The sequence below is a fragment of the Molothrus aeneus genome, chromosome 5 (assembly GCF_037042795.1).
Source record: "Molothrus aeneus isolate 106 chromosome 5, BPBGC_Maene_1.0, whole genome shotgun sequence".
Lineage (NCBI taxonomy): Eukaryota > Metazoa > Chordata > Aves > Passeriformes > Icteridae > Molothrus > Molothrus aeneus.
The window spans coordinates 65,868,167-65,882,545 of NC_089650.1; positions in this window are offsets into that span (position 1 = coordinate 65,868,167).

A 14,379-nucleotide genomic window follows, 5' to 3' on the forward strand; every position below is an offset into this window, starting at 1 on the left:
AGAGTTGGTTTTCAAACCAGAAATTTTATCACTAGTGCTGCTGAAAGCAACAGAAGCCCTGGAGCCTGATGGCAACGAGAACCTCATGGTTCTCCTCCGAAAATGAGAGTCCCAGGGTTGTATTCAAACTTGGGATCAGACAAAACAGTCCCCAAAAGACAGTCCAGTCCCTCACTTGTGACTTCAAAGTCACATAGATCAAAGAACTAGAAAATGTTTAAAACCCCCTTTTTTTAAATTTTATTTTATTTTCAGATGTATTTGTGATATGGTTTAGTGGGCACGGTATTCAGTCAAACCTCCTGTATTGCTTAAACAGCTAAGGCGTACAATTAGTTTGGATTACTGCATTTCATTATTTCCTTAGGATTTAGTCTGTAGCAATTAGAGAATATGCATTTTGCACATAAGGTTACTCAACACAGCCTGACATCCACGACGAGCCCAAGGGTCTGGATCCTGCCTGCCTCTGCAATAGCCCCGCTGCAGAAACCTGCCAAGTTTCTTCACTTCTCTCTGCCTCAGTTTCCTTCTCTGTGAAAACAGGGATGAGTGTAATTTACTGTAATTCCTTTGTAAATTGTTTTGCGGTCTGCTGAGCTCTATGATTTAAATGAGTGAATGGCACAAGGAAGAGCAAGAAAGTGATGCTCATTTCCCTGCAACACTGACCTGCTTGGCCTGCAATATAACATGCCACTTCAGGATTTAGTTTAAATATTAATTTAATTATTACTTAAAAATGAAAGTGACAGGCTTTTCAAGTCAGGGGAAGTCTGTGTATAAATGCCTCAAGGCCTAGGAAGCTTTCAGCTCTAAATGCTGATGGTCACTTGAAAGGTACTTTGGCACCTCTTAAAGAAGGGAGTGTGTGTTTTTACATCCTGCGGTGGTTTAAAGATTGTTTGTTTTTCTGCTTCTCTGGTGTGTAATTGAGTATGATTTTATGTGGATATTGGGCTTTTTTGTTGCTTTTAGAAAGCTTTATGAGAATTGCAGATGAACAATAGAATTCAAATTTTCTGACTATTTAGAAATAAAGAGCAACCCATTCTAAAAAAATTGAAAGGGTGCACTTTGCTCCAAGGGCAGATGAAGGCCACTGTTTCTGGCATTACCACTCACATGCTTAAAATCTGGCAACAGCTCATACATTGCAAAGAAAAGGATCAACTCCTGAAAAAGCTTGGAGTCATTGACCAGGTTATACTGATTTCCAAGTATCAGGGTGTAGGTGAGAACATTTTATATTTGCCTTAAAGACTTTTTATAAAGTAATCAACAACAACAACAGCAAAATCAAAACCAAACAATCCTTTGAGCAGAGAATCTTGGCTATTTTCCCTCCTTTTTAGTGGATGAAAGTGATTATGAGCAAGAGGCAGTTTCAGCCTAAGCCCCTTCTCCTGTAGTTCCATGGAGCAATAAACATCTTTGGCTACAGGAATAATTAGTAAACAATGATAACAACAAATGGGAAGGTGTATCCATTTACCTTATATGCAGAGTGAAGTTTCATGTTGTAATAATTATTTTATCATCATTATTATAACAATATTCATTTTATAACCCAGAACCGCAGTCAGGGGCTTAGTACTAGGCAAATCTCTAGTCCAAATGAAAAATTTCATCTCTTTTAGCTCCCCAGGCAGTCAACAGAGGGAGAAAGATTTATCTAGAAGACAAAATTACTCATGTTTCAAATGATCACTCCTGGAATACCTGAGATCTACCAAGTGTTGACAGAGGTTTCAAAGCAAAGAGAACAGATATTATTTAACAGCTGGGGAAACCAAAGCACAGCAGGATCAGGGGCTGTGCCTTTGTTCCTAGTTCTGTTCTAAACCAAAATCCTGTCTGTTGGGTACCACTGCATCTGGAGCCACAGATGTCTTCTGATAAATTCATAAAATGATAGAATCACTAAGGTTGGAAAAGGCCTCCAAGATCATCAAGTCCAACCCATAACCCATCACTGTCAAGTCTAGCACTAAATCATGTCCCTAAGTACCACACCTCCAAGCTTTTTTCAGCACTTCCCAGGCAGCCTGTTCCAGTGTTTGACAACTCTTTCAATGAAGAAATTCTCAATATTCAATCTAGACCTCCCCTGGAGCAACCTGAAGCCATTTTCTCTTGTGCTTTTCCTTGTTACTTCAGAGAAGAGACAAATTTCCCCCGTGCCACAGCCTCCTTCCAGGGAGTTTTAGATAACAATAAGGTCCCCCCTGAGCCTCCTTTTCTCTAATCTAAACAGCTCCAGTTTCCTCAGCCATTCCTCATAAGATTTGTGCTTCAGACCGTCCATCAGGCTGGCAGCAGTGAATCCATTTCCCTCTCCCCACAGACATCAACTTTCAGGATAATGGGTGTTGTTGGATTTTCTTTGAAAAAGCTAATGCAGGATTTCCCAGCCTGGAAAGCTGTTGGTGCATTAACATGACCTAATTCTGCCCACATTTCATTCTGTGTGGTCACCTCAGAGTCAAAGAGCTCCAGCTGATGAAAGAACAGTGTAGTAGGTCTTGATTCTCCCTTACGAATGCCATGGTTGAGTTCCTTCTTGGAAGCAAAAAAGCAGAGCAGCACAGTGGAATCATTGCACTAACAACATTTAGGCATCTGTCTGTCCTGACTAGTTTCTACAATCAAGTCTTTAGCCAACAGAGACTTCTCTAAAGATTTTTTTTTAATATGAACCAACCCAGACAAAATTACTTTTTTCAATGTTTATAGACAGAGCATTAGGATTCCAGCTGGGTAAATTCAGTAACTTAGCTGTGCACTTAGAGTTATGACTTTCTATGAAGGAGAAGTGTACACTTAAAGGAAGAGTCTCCTCTCATTCAAAGAATTATTCCAAGCCACAGGTGGAGACTGCTTCATATCAATTCCCATCAGGATTCAAAATAGTTCTAGTGGCCCAAAAGCCACTAGAACAGTTTCTCTGAAGGTAAAATTCTTCCATCTGGAATTCTTCTAATCAAACATGCTATATACCAAAACTGAAAGGATGTCTGAAAAAACCAAAAAAGGGGAAAGAACCCCAACACAAACCACAAAGAATGCACTGAAACCTGAACTACAGAAACCTCAAAAAGAGAGCTAATAGCAACTCTATCACCCAAATTCCAGTTGCATCTCATTAGAGCTTTCCTACACAGGGACGTACAGGGAAGTGCAATCAAGTCAGCTAACTACAGGTGTGAAGTCAGTGCCCATAAATTAAAGCACATGTGCAGGTTCTAATTTAGGATTAAAATGCCTTTAGTACTTAATCCTCCTCTGAGGATTTAGCTACAGCAATGTAAGGTGACTTTATTCCTGAATGAGAGCATCCCCACAAGGGCTAAATGTTTTCAGCCAGTGAACAGTTACTTCACATTTTAGCTCATTCACCTTCCTGAGGGTTCCAGAAAACACATGGCCTGGTAATTCTTGGCTGCAAAGGGCCAAGAAAGTGGGAGACCAAAGCTGGCTGAGAGGAAAATAGGGCTAGGCCCATGTTGAAGCCAGGCCAGGTTTGCTTTGCCCATGAAAGTTTGGCTACAGGAAGGACTTCCTTCTCAAATGGTTCAACACCCAACTGCATATTCACTTAACAAAAGGTGTTCAGCTTTTGGCATAATCCAAAGGGATCCCTTCAGTGCACTGCAGCAAAGTTAATTTGGCTGCACCAGCTCTGCTTAGCGTCGTGTTCTTCTGTTTTTCATGATGCAGCCACCTCTATTCAGACATAAAACACCTTACTCATAGAATCATAGAATCACAGAATGGTTTGGGTTGGAAGGGACCTTTAAGATCATTCAGTTCCAAGCCCCAGCCTTGGGCAGAGACAGCTTCCATTACACCTAGTTGCTCAAAGCCTGGTCTTGAGCACCTTCAGGGATGGAGCATCCACAGTTCCTCTGGGTAACAGTCTCAAAACCCTCAGAGTCAAGAATTTCTATTCCTAACATCTGATCTAAATCTACCTGCTGTCATCTTAAAGTCATATCCCCTTGACCTATCAATACATGTCTGTATACAAAGCCCCTCTTCAACTCTTTTGAAGCTTTTTTAGGTACTGGAAGGAGCCACGAAGTCTCTCTGGAGCCTTCTCTTCTCCAGGCTGAACAATCCCAACTCCCTCAGCCTGTCTCCATAGCAAAGGTGATGCAGACTTCTGAGCATCTTTGTGGCCTCTTTTGGACTCTCTCCAGCAGGTCCACGCCTTTCTTATGCTGGATGTCCCACAGCTGAATGCAGCACTCCAGGAGGGTTCTCACAAGAGCAAAGTGGAAGGGAAAATCACCTCCCTCGACCTGGCAGTCACACTTGTTTTGATGCAGCCCAGGATATGGCAGAACTTTCTGGGCACACAGTACTGGGCCATTTCAAGCTTCTCATCTATCAACACCCACAAGTCAGGAGTGCTCTCACTCCCATTTCCTACCCAGCCTGTATTTGTGCTTGGGATTTCTCCAACCCATGTGCAGGATCTTACACCATGAGAAAGAGTGATTTGACTTTCTGTATTTCTTATTTTGATTCTCTTTCATTCCCCTCCCAAGTAATAGTGGAAAAAGATGGCTAATCCTAAATGGAATGTGGATCTGGAAGAGCTTTGGTAAGAGCAGTGCACAGGGTGAAAACCTGAAAAGTTTGTTAGAGAAAAGGGTAAAGATGACTGGCAGATACAACAAGGGAGTGAATTTGATGACCCAAAAACTTATTTCCAGTCCTTTCCATGTAGCCTCACAGGAAAGTTGTGCACACTGAAAGTAGGTGGTTGGTGTCAATGCATGAAAACTGTGAGTGCTAAGGCCCACTAACTCCATGATAAAATTTCCTGCATTTCTCCTCTATTTCCATGGCATGCCAGCCTAACCTTTAACTGAGCCACAGCAGCAAGTGGCCATCTGTATCTTGGATGAAAATCCAAGCATCTCTCCTCATTTCCCAGGTGGAGAAACTGAATCTCACAGCAAGGAGAAAGAGTAGGACAAAGCTGCCACAGAAATCTGCAACAGAAATCTGTGAGGGAGAAAATTCTATTTTGTTTCCATTTCCATGCCCAGTGCCAAACTTCCTCCTCACAATTACAAGAAAAATCACACAAACAAGCCTTTTGCCAGGCTGGCTTCCAGCTCCCTAGTGTCTGCTCAAAAACCAGTGTGGCATGTACCACCTCTGCTAAAGCAAATAAGGAAACAACTGTGAGAGGGGAGAACGGGTCTGAAGTGGGAGCTGTGGTGAGCAGAGGTAGTGGCTTTAACTATGCCGGGAACCCAGCTGCAGTTCCCCATCTCCAGGGCAGCTTGCAGCCAGGAAGGGACGTGCCCCATGGCCGCTGTTTGCCACATGCTGGTGCTCAGAGCACCTCAGCCACAGCACGGATGGGAGTTTCACATCTTGAGCCCATCAGCTGCAGTGCAAGGCAAACCAGGACCTGTCACAGATCAAACACACACACACCAATCCTTTCTTTCACTACAGAGCAACCACACTGAGGAAGCTCAGCTACGCTGAGGAAGATTTCAGTTTTACCACATGCACTCAGTGCTGCGGGAGACCGGCAGATAAAACTTTCTGCCTGGCCAAGTGTTCCATCGAGCTCTGGTTCTGCTGCCTTCATGGCTGTGCCATGAGCAGCAAAGGTTTGACTGCTGGTTTTGCTGTGAGAAAGGTGGCACTCTAGTCCTGGCTGCCTCACACGAGTCTCGTTTTGCCTCCTTGAAAAAAGGTTCCTTGACACAGAAGGGAAACAGCACTTTCCTCTAGGTGATGGTGGTACGGGCATGAAGAAACACAACTGGGAATTGCAACCCAGTCAACGGCTTGGGTGTTGGCTGGATAGGGAACCCAGCTGCATCCTATGTCCCTAAGTGCCCACCTGCAACACCTGAGTTGGGCCATCCCCACCACCACAGCAGAGAGGGGTGATCCTTCAGTTCCCTCAACATCTGTGTGAATCCCAGGGTGCTACTTGCTCTCTCCTCAACCCTACTGGAAGTTAACAGTCCCTTTTTACATTTTGCTGCAACTCAACTCTGCTGAAAGGAATTTAAGCTCTTCTGCCTGTTTTCTAGGTCCTGCACTGGTATGAGCAAAAGAAACACAGAGCTCCAGCAACAATATCCTGCCTTCTCCTAGGAGAATGTTCCTCAGGGTAAATACCCACCTTCACTTTTTGCTCTCACCAGTTTGTGCTAATAAACATCAGCAACCAGGATGGAACAGGCCACTAAAGAACAAGGACAGCAAGAAGCAGTTCTTACTAAAAGGAGGACATGGGCAACAAAATTATTGAGCAAATCATGCAACCTTACCATAGCAACTGCAAACTCAATCATGTAGGGGTTTTTTCAAGTTACTGTATATATATCTTTGTATATAGTTCAAAACCACCAAAAACAAAGAAAGACAAACCCAGGAACTCTGGATTCACACACGGTGATGGAATCTCTGTGTTTTAAATTTCAGCCTTCCGTGTGTGGGGGGTCCTATTGCCACTTGGGTCTGGTAGTCATTTACCACACTTATGCAGTGAACCAGGAGGAAGACCACCTGCCACCACAGCCATCATCACCAGGATCTCCTGCTGGAAGAGTGGAAAGTCCAACAGTTTAATGGCAGGGGAAACTGGAGTCTGCAGAACCCTGCAGCTGTACATAACCCAACCCCAGTTCTCCAGAGGCAGAAACAAGGCACAAACGGGGCCATGCCAGTGCCAAGAATGTCCAACACAACATTTAGTAAAAGCAAGCTAAAAGATTGCAGAGACTTCCTGGAATGATCCATTAACATTTTTATGATGAAATGTAGGTGTGACAGGTCCGAACCATCTCCTCTCACCTCCTCAGCGTGGCAGGGGCCGAAACACCTGCGGACGCGATACTGCGTATGGCAACACGCTCCCTCTGCCAAGAGACACGAAACTGTGTTGATGGAAATATGAAAATAGCCACACCTAGAGCAGATCTGGGTTAAAATGGAGAAATTGTAGCTTTCAGTCTTCCTGCATGGAGAATATTTGCAACAGGGGGAGGGGGAAATGCGTGTGGAAGTTTGCAGCCCCTGTTGTGCTCTGTTCACTCAGGAAGTCAGATACGCTGTCTGCGTGGTGGCTGGCATCCCAAAACTGAGGGAAGATGAGGGGAAGAAAGAAAAACAAGCTGGGTCTTTCATTTAGGTGAAAACAAATAACTAGGCTCGCTGTGAAGGTAACTGGGTGAGAAGCATCAGCCTGGGGTATAGAAGGAGTCGTGCCAAAGAGTCTGAAGGTCTATTGTAGCCATGAGAGTCTGTAGCTGGAATTTCACCTCCGCCTGTGAGGAGGGAAAATGAGAAAGAAGGCACAGATTTGGGTACTAGGCCCACTTGTGGGGATGATGTGTGTCTGGGTGGGGACTGAAGAGATGTGATGCTTCACCCATACTGGAGAAAATGAGAAGGGCGGTGGGGAGAGAGAAGGAGGAGAGCTCGTATGAGCAGAGATCCCATTTTGTTTCCTTTCAGTTTCATTGCAATTAAGGCTCCTAATTGAAACCAGTTTTACCCAAGGTTTACTGTGGTGGTTGTTTTCTTTCTCTGCTGTTAAATGCAGGTGTTTCACATAGCAGGAAGTTGGCACATAGAGGTAAATTTCCAAAGTGCTGCCTGTACCATTCATAAGTTAATGTCTGGAGAAACCAGCATTGTGAAGAGCCCAGCTGTGCAAAGGAGATGTTGGATGAGAGAGGAGGACAGGGGAGAGAGAAAGAAGTCCATGTTTGCCATGTTTGTCACAGCCCATGGACACTGCAGTGAAGGTGAGGAATAAAAGTCACAGAAACACAGAATGATTTGGATTGGAAGGAGTCTTAGAGATTATTTCACTCCAAATCCCCTGCCATGGGCAGGAACACTTTGCACTGGACCAGGTTGTTGCAAGTCCCATGCAACCTGGCCTTGAACACTAAAGGATGTCAAATAGGGTCAGCCTTGATCTGTTGGAGCATATGACAGCCCATCCCAATCCTGCCTTAGTGCAGTAAGGAGCACATTTCTGCTGGGTTGCCATGGGGGCAGTGTTAAACCCCATCATTTTGTGCTGGACCTCTGCAGAGCAGAGCTGGCCCAGGTGAAGGAGGACCTCCAGGGAGCTGTTTACCAGCCTGGAAGCGGACTGCAACTCTGTAGACGCCACTTCACTGATGTGGAGTGAGTGAAACATGAACTGAAGCAATATTAAAATTGTAGTGTGGCTACAGAACCATAGGGGTGTGTGTGATGCTTTGCAGACAAAGAAAATTCTGTGTAAGAAAAAAATATACATATTATACCCTAAATAAAATACTTTCACAGAGGTCTGTTGCAGGCTCTTTACCCTCATCTTCCTCAGTATCCGAAATACTAGTTTAGCAGTGATTAGGGACAGAGAAAATAGAGATGTATTTATGGACAGTGAACCTGGCAAACCCCTCACACAGCTGCTTGGGGTTGCACAGAGGATGAGAGAGAACAGCCCTTTCCAGCTCAGGAGAGGATGTGATGGTAATTTTGGATGTTACCACAGGGTCGGGTGATACCAGTTCTATGTAACATCCTCCTCCTAATTTTGACATTACTTACTCCTCCTGGAGGAAAAAAATAAGCCCTTGAGCTTGTGAAGCAGCTTTAGAGCTGGGACACAAGCTGTGGGTAGGTTTTTTGCTGATATACTTCTGTCTGCTCAAAAATCAGTCCTGTGGATGCAAAAGGGCTCTGGGCTGGAGATGCAAAAAAGCTCCTAATGCAGAAATCAGCTCAGTGCTCAGGCTCCATCCTGCTCTGCAGCTTCTATTTACCTGTAGAGCCTTGGCCTGGAGGAAACATGGGTGTTGCAGGCTGAGGCGGCTCTGATGCAGAGCCAGGGTCCAACCTTCATCTCAGACAGACAGAGAGCTGCACATCTCAGCCATTCAATCCAAGCACTCCTCCTCGAGAGGCAGAAAAAAACAACAAACCCAAAAAAGAACATATTTGCTAGGAAATAGGTCATCAAGCTTTGGGTTTTAACCACAAGGGTTAAACCATTCTCCTATCACACCATGGCTCTCTGCCCTGCACCTATCCCAGCAGCTGCTCACCGGGCAGGGGCAGCCCGGATTCCCCCAGCTGACCCAGGCACCGTTTTGTGCATCATTGCACAACCCTGCCTCGTTCTGCACCAATCACCCCCTGCTCCACTGAGCAGTGCCATTCAGCTGCATGCCCAGTGCCCGGGAAATGTGATAAAAACCATGTCAAAATCAAAGAGAATTAAGCAGTGTCTCAGGTGCTGTTTTCAGGGGAGCGGAGCGGTGTCACGGGGTTAACCACCAACGGAAGCTGCAGCTTCAACAGCCTTTATTAGTTCAGCAAGTATTCTAACCACACTCTTCCTATTTGCAGAAGAGGCATCTTCTTTTATGGGCCTTCTCTTGGGCTGGGGAGGTGATATTTACCAAATAAAAACTGTTGCTGCACCTGTGTAGTTCTCATGTGGCTTTCACTACCTCCCAGGTTAACTCATTCGGGAGCATCCTTGACTTTTATTGGGGTTTGCAAGAGGGAGGATGGGGGCAGAGCCTTCGTGGTGGCACCTCAGCTTGCTCCTTGTCTTCCTCAGCAAGATGCTTGGCTGACAGGAGTAGATGGGAGAGGGAATGGGAATGCCATCAGTCCTGCACAGAGCTCCTCAGCTGCCTTGGCTGCTGGGATATGAGGTGTGCACATGAGAATGGTGTAGAGGGGTGAAAATATTTCTCTGGCATGATCACCCCACACAGGTCTGTGCATCACTGGGGTCCACGCCAGCCTCCTGTAAGGCATCTTCCAAGCTGAGGAGGTGAGGGAGGGGCAGGGTTGTTTGGAGGGAGTGTTTTGGGAGTGCCTTCCAAATTCAGAGAGACATTAAGTAAACAACTTTGTGATTCCACACATGATTTCTTAGAGGCAGAACCCACCCTTATGTAAATCCAGGTCCTTCACTCTTCATTCCTGCTTTGGTGCTGCTTTTGGAGGAAGAAGAGGTGAGAGACAGACTGCTTTTTATCTAGCTGTGTTCAAATTGCTGCACATCAGCCCTGGAAACTGTGTGGGAACAGCTGGGGTTGGCAATAGGAGGAGCAGAAGAGAGGACCAAAGTACACTGTCACTCACTACAGACATATCCCCCAAAATTTGTGCCTCTGTCAAGCTTCATCACCCACTTTATTCACCATGGTGAATAACATGGTGAATAAATTCCATGTGAAACTCCCTAACTGGTTCTGTAATCCTGGTCTCCATGGGCCAGGTTTCCCATATCCAAGGTGTCATTGGCAAAACACCTTCAAGCAAACCTTTTCTGAGTGTGGGGTGCTGCCAGGTGATAGCCCAGCTGCAGCACAGCCTCTCCCACTGCTGTGATTCTTCACACCCAAGGCCGTTGCTTCCAGCACACCAGGAGCACCTGGCAGGTGAGAATACACAGCAGGACAGGAGCTGCAGTGCTGTCTCCAGAGGTGAGAGTGACAAACCTTTGCCAATATCTTACCTGGGTCCAGTGGGCTGCTGGAGAAATTCAGGGAGTTTAAAACCCCCAGGGTTAGTGAACACAAAGGCAGCCCCTTTGGTTCAGATGCAAATTGCTGACATGTGGGAGGGTGTTTGAGGAAGTATCACTGCATGATTATTCCCAGGGTTTTTTCTCCAAGGTATCTATTGTTTACTGTTAGCTATAACACCCTGCTCTTCCCCTCTGTATCCATTCCTCCCAGCTATATTGAGAGTCTAATGCTGAACATATATGGCTCAATACATCTGACCTGAGCTCCTTTCTGGCATTGTAATAACCAGATCCCAGCTCTGTGTCACAATTTCAAGAAGGAAGGCTTTGAGGTAATGGTGGTAAAATCAAACACTCAAAAAATGGAATCCACCTCTGAGATTACCTTAAGGACAATGTGAAAATTTACCAAGGGTTAATTCTGTGCTTCTCTTTTTTGCTTTCTGATCTAGAGCACTTAGGTAGCCACATCACCAAGCTCAAATTCACCACTCTGAGAGATGGACATAGGCTCTTCTTTAAGAAAAAAGGAGGTTTTCTTCAGCAGTCCTAGATGCTGGTGCTATTTATATTGATGGAAATGAACATCAGGGAGGAAAAGTGCAGCGTGGATATTGCTCTGAGCTGGTTCAATCCATTCCTTGAGGCCACCAAGGATAAACAGAGGTAAAAGTGTTTCTTGCAAGCAGCTCTCCCTTTTCCCCATAGTGGGTCTGAAGTCATTGCTGGAGAAATGTTACAGCAAGAGAGGCAGGACCCTTAAATCAGTTTATAGTTCCTGTTTTCCTTCACCAGGTGACTAATTAGTCCCAGATGGGGCTAGTTACATTTCCCTGTTGGTAAAGAAACCCTGTGGAAAAATCCTGTTTTCCAGAACTGGAGAGACCCTAAGCTGCTTTACTATGAGCAGCTTCTCTCTCTCCCCATCATGTCCTACCTCCTTCCTCTTCCCACTTTGTCCATAGCTGGACCAGGAAATCTCAGTTTCTGTACTTCCCCCACCCTCAGTTATCCCTCAAACACAAGTCTCCATGTTCAGTGTTAAAAATTCCTACAAATATTGAATTTTAAAAAATTTAAAATATTTAATCTTGTCATTCAGGATTTTGGCCTAAAGATGTGGGACCTAAAGTTGCTTCTTTTTTTCATGTTATGTCAGAAAAAACAGTGTACTTTGGGAGCCAAAGGGTGCTAATAAGTTATTGGATAAAAAACATTCGGTCAGATGCTATTCCCTCAAGTCCTTGAGGATAGATGTTACTAAGAGAGATGTGACAGTGCTCCAGCACTCCAAGACTATAAACAGAACCTTAAGCAACTCATTTAAGACAAATCATTTTAGAAATGAAGCTTTTACTTACTCATCAACACAAAACCCCCACTCCTTAATTGTCTATCTCATTCTGAGAAAGTGCATTGAAAATCTCCCAACTTTATAAATAGAACTCAGTCAACAGTCACTTTGATGTCTAAGATGAGGTCCACATTGCTACTCCCCCTGTCTACCTGTCTGTTTTTTGAGATTGTCTCTGTTTAGACCAGCATTCCTGGGCTGGTAGTGAGATAGATGCAAATGAGGGATGATGAAAGATTAATTATTTTTCATTGGAGGGAGTTTCTTACCAAGGTTTTCTATCTCACGAATATCCCAAAGCAGAGAAGGGAGATTATAACAGCAGGAAAAAGGCCAAGTCCTCCCTGCTTCCCTCTGAAAAACAAATTGGGTCTCTTAATCATGATCCCCTTTTTCAAGTGCCACAGAGCTTGAATATAGTCCTTATAACCTCCCATCTGGCTACTGGGGTGCCTCATCTGGGCTCTGAAGCACTCCACAGCACTGATGTTTCAGGGTGGGGAGGTCAGGGTAATGCAAATCACTCACTGGTCCTGAGGTAAATGGGCACATACAGAAGGTGGTCTGACCAAGAGAACCCCTCTGTGTCCCTTGCTGAAGGTCTCATCACCCAAAAACTGAGACTCCTGTGATGATATTCTGAATCTGCTGCATCCATATTTTATGTCAAACACCTTATTGTGCCCAACTGAAAGCCCAGCCCTAGGATGGCAGGTGGGATATGAGGGATAGTGTGAAGAACTGGCTGTGCCAGACAGCTGAGAAAGAGCCCACCCACATCTTGCCTGACTTAGACAAGTCACATCCATCCCTCACATTCATAATTCCTCAAGCTGCTTCCAAAATTCAATGTGTGGGACCTGAAAAACACCTACCGTGGAGGGGGTCTGAGCACAGATAAACCAGACCTGTTGCCAGTACACTGGAAGCTTAATTAAAATGAATATGGCTTTCAGTAACTTCCAAGCTAAACAATTTGCCAAACTTTCTAAATATTGGAAGTGTTTTGCCTCTATTGGCTCCGTCCTCAGGCATCACAGGATGATTCGTTCCACCAATAATTCATGTACCTGCATGTTTTAATGACAACTGAAATACCCTGGCATTTCTGGGCTAGCATGTGTGCTGTGATCTACGAGCCTACACTCCCTCTGCCTCCACTTTGAACTGAACTGCTTTATTAAGCAACCCCACTACCCACCACTGTCGAACGTGCCAGGACCTGTGAGGTTCTCTTGTACAACGTTGCCTTTGAATCCCTTCCAAGACCCAACCAGTAGCACCAGTATTCAGACACTGTAGGATGATACCCACAGCCAATGAAATAAAACTTCCTTTGGGAATCTGTAGAAACCCAAGGAGCCTGTTTTCTTGTTTTTGTTGGGTTTTTTTTTTTGGGTTGTATTTTTTTTTTTCTGTTTTGACAAAACCAATTGACGCACAATCTGCAGTCATTAGGACAGGGAGCTAGAAATCAGCATACCTGCAATAAAAAGTCTCTACACCTACCTGCTTCCCCAGGAGACAAAGTTGCCTGTCCTAGAGGACTAGAACAGGGCACTCTGAAAAGAGGAATATAGGAAAAAGTGGTTCTTCTGCCTTATCTGCACTGCACATGAAGCTGCCTCAGAAGCTTATTTCTAAGGATTTTTTTCTGATATTTACTCTTTTATTGTTACAAAGCGGGTAAGATACAGAGCCTTAGATATCCATGGTCAGATCCACGAACAAGCTCATGCATTTCAAGTGGTATTAGATATTCAAGCAGGAATTTGGAATGAGATTTATCTCACAGATTAAGGTATCCAAATTCAGGTGTTTACTTGATGACCTGTGAAATCCCACTGCAGCTGGTGGGAAGCCAGCAGCGTTGTCAATGACTTATTAAAATTTACTCAGCTCACCTTAAAGCAGATACTTTTATTGGGCCAATAATCAGTTTTCTTGTTAGTAGAGACTGTATTTTCTAGGACTTTCATCCAGCTGGCCACTTACCAGCACCTGAAGTAAAACCCTGGAATATCTATATCATTTTCACCAGACTGTCAGAAATTATTTGGGATCTATGGAAGACCTATGGTCTTCTGAGCAACAGCAAGAGGCAAAACATGTCTTAGAGCTCCTCAAAGGACACTCAGCACAGGCTCTCCACAAAGGTGGTCACAGCACCAATCCTTCCAGAGTTCAGGGAGTGTCTGGACAATGTTCTCAGGCACCTGGTGTGATTTTTGGGGTTGTCCTGCACAGGGCCAAGAGCTGGACTTGATGATCATTGTGTGTCCCTTGCAACTCAGCATCTTCTATGATTCTATAATATCTGTAGGAAATTAATAGTGCAGGGAAGGCAGAAGGTTTTTGAAACAAGGGACAGAAAGAATCTCTGTGGTTGATTAATTTTGTGCCATTTGCCCTCAGCGCCATGGTCTATTTGCTGTCACAGACGTGTCCTTTGAGTGTAACCTTTGACTCTCAGTCCTCTGAGCCTACCCGA